The sequence below is a fragment of the Cervus elaphus genome, chromosome 3 (assembly GCF_910594005.1).
Source record: "Cervus elaphus chromosome 3, mCerEla1.1, whole genome shotgun sequence".
In the NCBI taxonomy this organism is placed as follows: domain Eukaryota; kingdom Metazoa; phylum Chordata; class Mammalia; order Artiodactyla; family Cervidae; genus Cervus; species Cervus elaphus.
In genome coordinates, this window is record NC_057817.1 from 30,395,604 (window position 1) to 30,405,044 (window position 9,441).

The window sequence follows — 9,441 nt, forward strand, 5'->3', positions numbered from 1 at the left end:
GTTTGAGTGAATATTTGGTCAAAATCAAGACTTAAACTCTTATATCCTCTCTTTCTCTTATTTTCTCTAAAATGATTTAAGTTCCTAGAGGGGCTTGGGTATTATTCTTAAATTCGAGGAAGGGAATCTGACCCCTGTACTGTCTTCTGGCCTTGCTGGCCTTTGCTGAATTGTAGTTTAGCACATCTGTCTTTAGACTTCCTGTGCTGATATCTTGGGTTCCTGCCTTGACCTCGAGTCTAAGTCCTTTTTACACCAGTTTGAAGTCTCTTTCAGATTGCCAACCATCTCAGAACTTCCACACCCCATTGGGTACTTGGGATCTCTCAGCTGCTTTGTCCATCATGGTGGGATATGGGGAAGGAATTTGTAAGGTTGCTTTTAGTCTGCCTAGGCACTTCCCTCAGCTGTGGCTACTTCCCTGCTCAGGCACTATGTTGTACTTCTTTAAGAGACTTGCAGTTCTCCATGCTATACCCTAGAAAGTGAAACACAAATTTTATCTGCTTAGAACATCTCCTCAACCAGCTAATCTACCCTCACCTCAACAGCCAGGGTCAAGGCCCAGTGGAGTAAGATATAAGAATGCTAGATCTTATCACAGGAATCCATAAGCAGGTAAACATTAATCATTCTGCCTTAGATTCACCACTTCCTATCTGTTGGTTGAATTCTTTCTTCTTTTTGGAGAGATAATGATTCTTTTCATCATCATGCATTCTTCACATTTTCGAGGATCCTGGCAGGAACTTTAAATATGAAGTCCTGCTACTCTAGTTCTTTGAAATCCACAAAGCCTTAACAAAACCTAGTTCCTGCAAATAAAGGCCTTGCTTTCAAAATATTACTAAATCAAAATACACCTATGACAACAGAATATTCTGTAGATGAAAAATAAAAATAATGAGAATACTCACCAGGTGTTGATAGGAAAAGATATCTAGCATATATTGACGAGTGAAAAACAACAAGATAGAGGGAACTTGCCTGGTGGTCCAGTGGCTAACACCCTGAGCTCCCAATGCAGGTGGCCTGGTTTTGATCCTTGGTCAAGGAACTAGATCTAACAGGTGGCAACTAAAGATCCTGCATGCTGCAACTAAGACCTGGTGCAGCCAAATAAATTAAAATAAATTTTTCTAAAATAAAGCAAGGTACAGTACAGCATGCACAATAGTTTGCTACTACCCTTTTGTATGTAAGAACAGAATGAAATAAGAATAAACAGATCAATCATTTGGTAAAATATGCACTTTCATAAAGAAACGCCAAAAGAATTCACAACAAAGTAATACAAATGCTTATCAATAGTGGACAGAGGGGAGGAATAAGATGATTGAGCACATGAGTACGTATTTTAGTGAGGATTCTCCAGAGAAACAGAACTGCTGGTGAGGTGGGAATGAGGTTGAAGAGAGAAAGAGAGAGAGATTTTATAAGGTATTAGTTACAGAAACTGAGAAGTCTCACTCTGCTGTCCATCTACAAACTGGAGACCCAGAAAAGCCAGTGATGTAGTTCAAAGGTTGGAGAGCCAAAGATATAGACTCCTGTTTAGATCCAAAACCTGACAACCAGGAGCACAAAGGTCAGGAGGAGATCCCAGCTCCGTCAGAAGTCACTTTCAACTACTGGATCCTCTTTCTAATCTTTAAAAGCTGGAGTGCTCCACGATTTAGTCCTGGGACCTCTTTTAATCTACACTTTCTTCCTCAGTGACCTCATCCAGTTTCTATTCTGATGATTCCTAAATTTATCTCCAGTGTGACTTCTCTGCACTTTAGCCTTTTGCCTAATCATTGTCTCTATACTGCATCTCAAACTTAACATCCAAAATTGATCTTTTGATTCCTTCCATTTCCCTATACTTATTCCTTCTTCAGTATTCCCCAGTGTTGCTCAGGCCCAAACCTTTGGAGTTATGATTGGTGTCTCTCTTTCTTTCTCACCCTCATCCAGTACATTAATAAATCGAGTCACCATCACCTTGAAAATACATCCAGAAACCCACCACATTCTACCACCTCCCCAACTGACTGGTCCACTGGTCCAAGCAATGTTTTATCTGCATTATTGCAATTCCCTTCCAGCTCCTAATTTTTACTCCACTCTTAACCCCCTATAATTTATTCTCACAACAACCAGAATAAGCCTTTTAAGATAAGGCAGAAAAAGTCACATCTTTGCTCAAAGCTATGTAATGGCTTCCCATGATTTTTAAAATAAAACATAGTCTTTTTGCAGCTAGTATGAAAGACCCTAACATGATCTAGACTATTTACATGGCTACTTCTCTGACCTCATTTCATAACACTCTCCTCCTTACTTACTCTGCTCTGATCTCATTGACTTTGTCCATGCTTAAAAAAGATCTACACGCTTAACATCAAAGCTTATGTACTTGACGTTCCCTTTGCTTGAAATGCTCACTCTGTTATTTCATCCAGGTCTTTGTTGAAATAACTACCTCCTCAGAGAGGTCTTCTCAAATCACTCTATCTAAAGTAGCACTCCTCAAAAAAATAAAATAAAATAGCACACTCCTGTAACTTCAATCTCTTTTCCAGACTTACTTTTCTTCACAGCACCTATTAGTACCTAACATATTTCATCTCTTTCTTAGAATATAAATTCCATGAAGAAAGGACATTTTATTCATTGTTTTATCTGTATGCCTCGTGCTCAGTCACCTTAGTTGTGTCTGACCATTTGTGACCCCCTGGGCTACCCCTGGACTGTAGCCTGCCAGGCTCCTCTGGCCATGGGATTTTCCAGGCAAGAACACTGGAGTGGGTTGCCATTTCTTTTTCCAGGGGATCTTCCTGACTCAGGGATCTAACCTCTGTCTCTTATGCCTCCTGCATTGGCAGGCGGATTTTTTACCCACTGAACCACATGGAAAGCCCAGATTATAACTACCTAACACTTAAAAGGAGTACCTGCCATCATATGCTCTCAATATATATTTAAATAAATATATATTTCCCATATTATCCCATAAATAAATAAAAGCAGAAATCACGCTCTTTTCTACAAGCACACAATGTATACTTTCCAGTCTTTAACTTCTCTACAACATTTGACATTTTGCCACTTCTCTGTCTTGAAACTCTCTCCTTGGATTGTGAAAGTCCCCTAGTTATCCCTCTCTCATCACTGCTTCCCAGACTCCTTTTATAGGACCCTTTTCTCTACTTCAAATATGATCATTCTTCAGATTCCCTACTAAAGTTAGGTTCTCTATTAAGACCACAACTCTCAGGACTTCCCTGCTGGTCCAGTGGCTAAGACTTTATATTCTCAAGGCAGGGTGTCCAGGTTCAATCCCTGGTCAGGGAACTAGATCCCACACATCACAACTAAAAGTTTGAAAGCCACTACTAAAGATCCTGCATGCCACAACAGTGGTCAAAGATCTCATGTGCCAGAACTAAGACCCAATTCAGTTCAGTCACTCAGGCGTGTCCGACTCTTTGTGACCCCATTGACTGCAGCACGGCAGGCTTCCCTGTCCATCACCAACTCCTGAGCTTGCTCAAACTCATGTCCATTGAGTCGGTGATGCCATCCAACCACCTCAACCTCTGTCATCCCCTTCTCTTCCTGCCTTCAATCTTTCCCAGCATCAGGGTCTTTTCCAATGAGTCAGTTCTTCACATCAGGTAGCCAAAATATCAGAACTTCAGCTTCACCATCAGTCCTTCCAATGAATATTCAGGACTGATCTCCTTTAGGATGGACTGGTTTGATCTCTTTGAAGTCCAAGGCACTCTCAAGAATCTTCTCCAACACCACAGTTCAAAAGCATCAATTCTTCAGCACTCAGCTTTCTCTATGGCCCAACTCTCACGTCCATACATGACCCCTGGAAAAACCATAGCCTTGATTAGATGGACCTTTGTCAGCAAAGTAATGTCTCTGCATTTTAATCTGCTATCTGGGTTGGTCATAGCTTTTCTTCCAAGGAGCAAGCGTCTTTTAATTTCATGGATGCAGTCACCATCTGCAGTGATTTTGGAGCCCCAAAATAAACTCTGTCACTGTTTCCATTGTTTCCTCATCTATTTGCCATGAAGTGATGGGACTAGATACCATGAGTTTTGTTTTTTGAATATTGAGTCTTAAGCCAGCTTTTTCACTCTCCTTTTTCACTTTCATCAAGAGGCTCTTTAGTTCTTCTTCACTTTCTGCCATAAGGGTAGTGTCATCTGCATATCTGAGGTCATTGATATTTCTCCCAGCAATCTTGATTCCAGCTTGTGCTTCATCCAGCCCAGCATTTCACATGATGTCCTTTGCATATAAGTTAAATCAGCAAGGTGACAATATACAGCCTTGACATATTCCTTTCCCAATTTGGAACCAGTCTGTTGTTCCATGTCTGGTTCTAACTGTTGCTTCTTAATCTGCATACAGACTTCTCAGGAGACAGGTAAGGTGGTCTGATATTCCCACCTCCTGAAGAATTTTCCACAGTTTGTTGTGATCCACACAGTCAAAGGCTTTAGTGTAGTCAATGAAGCAGATGTTTTTCTGGAATTCCCTTACTTTTTCTATGATCCAACTGATGCTAGCAATTTGATCTCTGGTTCCTCTGCCTTTTCTAAATCCAGCTTGAACATCTGGAAGTTCTCAGTTCACATACTGTTGAAGCCTAACTTAGAGAATTTTGAGCATTATTTTGCTAGCATGTGAGATGAGTGCAATTGTACATTAGTTAGTTAGAATATTCTTTGGCCCGGTATAGTCAAGTAAATAAATATTAAAAGAAAAAAAATGACTCTCCTAGCTCTACATATTCCCCTGACTGGTCTTAATCATCCTCGTGGCTTATTTATCATCTTTCTGTTGAAAACTTTTCAAATCTGTATCTCTCTCTCCTCTCTTCATATCTGCATATATGACTGACTGATGAATATCTCCAAGTACGTGTACCACAGATACTTAAACCTCAAAATGTGTCAAACACTAACCTGTTAACTTCTCCTCTGTCCCTCCTTTAGTTCCCACCCACTTCTTCCTTCAGGATTCTTTTTTTTTTTTTTTTTTTAGAGTTGAGAGGGACGGAGTCAGCTTGTGACTGATTCCGACAACTTTATTGAGGGGTAATATACATATATATGCTAACAGGACTCACTAAATTTAGATCAGAGACATGCATACGTGCAGAACTGCAGACATTAGTTTTCGCTCAGGAATTTTTTTTTTTTCTCCAAGCGAAACCACTCAGATGGTGTCCTCTCCCTCTTACTCTCCCAAAGGAAGAGAGGAACGATCATCCAGGATTCTGATCTCATTGAAAAATACCACCACTCAACCAGTTACTTAAACCAATAACCTGAAAATTAACCTTCATTTCTCAGTTTTCTTCACACCCTGTGTCCAATCAATCACCAAGTTCAACATTTCAACAACAAATTTCATACTAAGCACCTACTATGTAGTAACAAATCTGAAGAAAAGTGGCTTTATGATTGGTTAAGCAGCCTCACAGTGTTAGAGCACTAGTTGACATCTCTGATTCTGTTTACATTAAGGCCCTCAAGGTCTTAAATTGGCTCCTGGCATCATACCGTCACAGAACATTTCCAAAAGCAGAAAGGAAGGGATAGGAGTGAAACAAGAGGGCTTTCCTCAAGTTGCAATCTTTTTTGATCAGGGAGAAAAGTCATTCCCAGAAACACCCTAGCAGACTTCCCTTTATGTTGCTTTGGCCAGAACTGGGTCCAGTTATGAAGGAGACTGAGAAAGCAAGCATCTGGCAAAGCGAAACAGAGTTCCCTCAATCCCTGGGATTGAGCACATGCATACCCTTAAAAAAAAAGAGGGGAGGACTTCCCTGGTGGTCCAGTGGCTAAGACTCCATGCTCCCAGTGCAGGGGACCTGGGTTCAATCCCTGGTCAGGGAACTAGATCCCACATGCCACAACTAAAGAGTTTGTATGCCGCAAGTAAAGACCTGGTGCAAATAAATAAATAAATATTTAAAAAAAAAAAAAAAAGAGGGGAGTTATCTTGGCAACAAATAAGAGAAAAAAAGTGGTTTCAGAGACAGCAATCAAAATCGATTTCCACGAAAACAGACATGGAGCTTGCATTCTAATTAAGGAGAAATTTTAAACATAAATATACAAACAAGGTAATTTCATATTCTATAAATGCTATGAAATCAGGCAATGTGATAAAAAGTAATGGGCATATTTTGATGGCAAAGCTGATAGAATCTACTAGTGGAACTGAACATGACAGAATGATAAAAAGGTGATTTCAACTGCGAGTCTCTCCTGGCAGCAGAGGCACAGAGTACTACTCACAATGGGGGCTGGTCAAGGCATCACGGGGATTTAGAAAGTCTCTTCCTCTCTTTGGCCAATTTTAGTTGAAATGAGCACAACTGAAACTGTAACCAAAGGAGGCATTATGCTTCCAGGAAAATCTCAAGGAAAAGTATTGCAAGCAACAGTAGTAGTTGTTAGATGGGGCTCTAAAGAAAAGAAGCTCCTGTGAAAGTTGGAGATAAAGTTAGAGATAATTCTTCCCCCAGAATATGGAGGCACTAAAGTAGTTCTAGACAGTAAGGATTATTTCTTATTTAGAGATGATGACATTCTTGGAAAATAAGTAGACTAAATTACTATTGAAAGGGCATCACGTGAAGCTGCCAATTCCAGGGAAGTTTTGAAATCTTTCATGTAAATCATTTCCATGTTTTCCTTTTATAATAAACTAATGATATCCAAATTAATGACATCCAGTGTCTCTAAAATTGTTTTATTGCACTGATTTAAACATTTCCAAAACAAACAGACAACAACAACTCCAAACAGAAAAAATGACTCCAAAGGTAATAATCATTTTCATTCATAAATGAAGCTTGAGAAAGATAATAATTAGTCTAAAGTCATAACACTATTAACTGATAGTCAGAATTGAAATTAGTACTATCTGAAATCAAAGTCAATTTTCTCTCCCCATACATGGATCTGTGGGGGGAAAAATACACAAAATGCCATATATAAATTTATAACATTGTAACAAAAAGAATAAAAAGTCAAGTATTTGAAAATAGTTGATGCTTAGAACTTGTTTCTATTTATTTTTGTCTTTCATTATAGGATTGGTAAAATGAACAAAATACTTTGTAAAGTTTTGTGTCTAAACCAAATATGGAACTATCAAACATGTTACTGACTTTAAAAAAAAAAAACACCCATTACTGACTGTTAGAACAGTAGCAAATGGCCATGATATTAAGTAGCAAAGATAGGAGACTCAAATAGCAACAAAGGGTTTTAGCACTATATCAGACTCAGACCAAATAGCTACAGGTCCAGAAACACTCTGACAAAAAGACCTACAAAATCAGTTAAAAAGTTAAGACAGTGGATAATACTGTGCTTATATTAAAGTGATAGATAACTACTATTTAGTTGTTAAATATAGACAAAGTATACATACCTATATATAATATAAACAAATAGAGCCATGTACTCCAAAGTCTTTGACTGTGTGGATCACAACAGACTGTGGAAAATTCTTCAGGAGATGGGAGTACCAGACCACCTTACCTGCCTCCTGAGAAATCTGTATGCAGGTCAAGAAGCAACAGTTAGAACCAGACATGGAACAACAGACTGGTTCCAAATTGGGAAAGGAGTAAATTAAGGCCGTATATTGTCACCTCGCTTATTTAACTTCAGTGCAGAGTATATCATGCGAAATGCTGGGCTGGATGAAGCACAAGCTGGAATCAAGATTGCTGACAGAAATATCAATGACCTCAAATATGCAGATGACACCACCCTTAAGGCAGAAAGTGAAGAAGAACTAAAAAGCCTCTTGATGAAAGTGAAAGAGGAGAGTGAAAAAGCTGGCTTGTAACTCAACATTCAGGGACTTCCCTGGTGGTAAAGCAGATAAGAATCAGTCTGCCAATGCAGGGGACACAAGTTCAATCCCTGGCCCAGGAAGATCCCACGTCCCACAGAGCAACTAAGCCCATCAACTACTGAGCCCAGCTCTGGCCTGGGCTCTACCATGCTTCATAACAAGAGAAGCCACCATAATGAGAAGCCCGCACACTGCATTTAAGATCCAGCACAGCCAGAAATTTAAAAAAAAATAAATAAAAACCAACAACTCAGCATTCAGAAAACTACAATCATGGCATCTGGTCCCATCACTTCATGGCAAATAGATGGGGAAACAGTGGAAACAGTGACAGACTTTATTTTTGGGGGCTCCAAAATCACTGCAGATGGTGCCTGCAACCACGAAATTAAAAGATGCTTGCTCCTTGGAAGAAAAGCTATGACCAACCTAGACAGCATATTAAAAAGCAGAAACATTACTCTACCAACAAAGGTCTGTCTAGTCAAAGCTATGGTTTTTCCAGGAGTCATGTATGGACGTGAGAGTTGGACCATAGAGAAAGCTGAGTGCTGAAGAATTGATGCTTTTGAACTGTGGTGTTGGAGAAGATTCTTGAGAGTGCCTTGGACTTCAAAGAGATCAAACCAGTCCATCCTAAAGGAGATCAGTCCTGAATATTTATTGGAAGGACTGATGCTAAAGCTGAAGTTCTGATATTTTGCTACCTGATGTGAAGAACTGACTCATTGGAAAAGACCCTGATGCTGGGAAAGATTGAAGGCAGGAAGAGAAGGGGATGACAGAGGTTGAGGTGGTTGGATGGCATCACTGACTCAATGGACATGAGTTTGAGCAAGCTCAGGAGTTGGTGATGGACAGGGAAGCCTGGCGTGCTGTAATCCATGGGGTCGCAAAGAGTTGGATATGACTGTGCGACAGAACTGAACTGAAATTTAGTATGAGTAAAAAAGAAGAAAAAAAAAGTCAGCCTTTCCTCTCAGATACTAAAAAGGTAGCAATATAAACCGCCTTAACATTATTCAACATTTTTCTGGCATAAAGATACCAGACTAGATTATATTTAAAGGTCTCTTACGGCTCTGCTACTCTCTGAAATCTAAGGTATTATCAGAGATCTTAAAAAAAAAAAAAAAGATTCAAATACTTCCTCATTCATAGCAGGGGAATTCACAGATTAAAAGGTTAGCAAAGCTAATGATTTTAGAAAGGTATCTGGGGAAACATATGGGCCCGCAGGAGAAATATTCTGCAGTGAACGCTTTAAGGTTCTGCAAAGCTAGGAGGGGGGAGGTGTCTGCTTTCAAATGGCTTTCATCCAGAGCAGACAGCAAAATGGAGTTCAGCAGTATGGTTCGCTAACACTCATCTTTCCAGTCAAGGTAATTATTTTCCATCTTCTTTTAAGAAAAGTGAGTCAATATTCAAATATATTCCTGTCTCCTATGACCCTGTTTGGGACATGTGTACAAATTTGGATTTTGACTTGAAAACCATTTTAAAGGTTTATGACTACAAGAATAATTATTAGAGAGACTTCCCTGGTGGTCC

The 9,441-nt window shown here is 39.5% G+C and overlaps 1 pseudogene; it reads left to right on the forward strand.

Annotated features, from left to right (window-relative positions):
• The first annotated feature begins 4,911 nt into the window (after nucleotides 1-4,911).
• On the forward strand, nucleotides 4,912-6,630 carry LOC122686141 (annotated as a pseudogene).
• The last annotated feature ends 2,811 nt before the right edge of the window (nucleotides 6,631-9,441 follow it).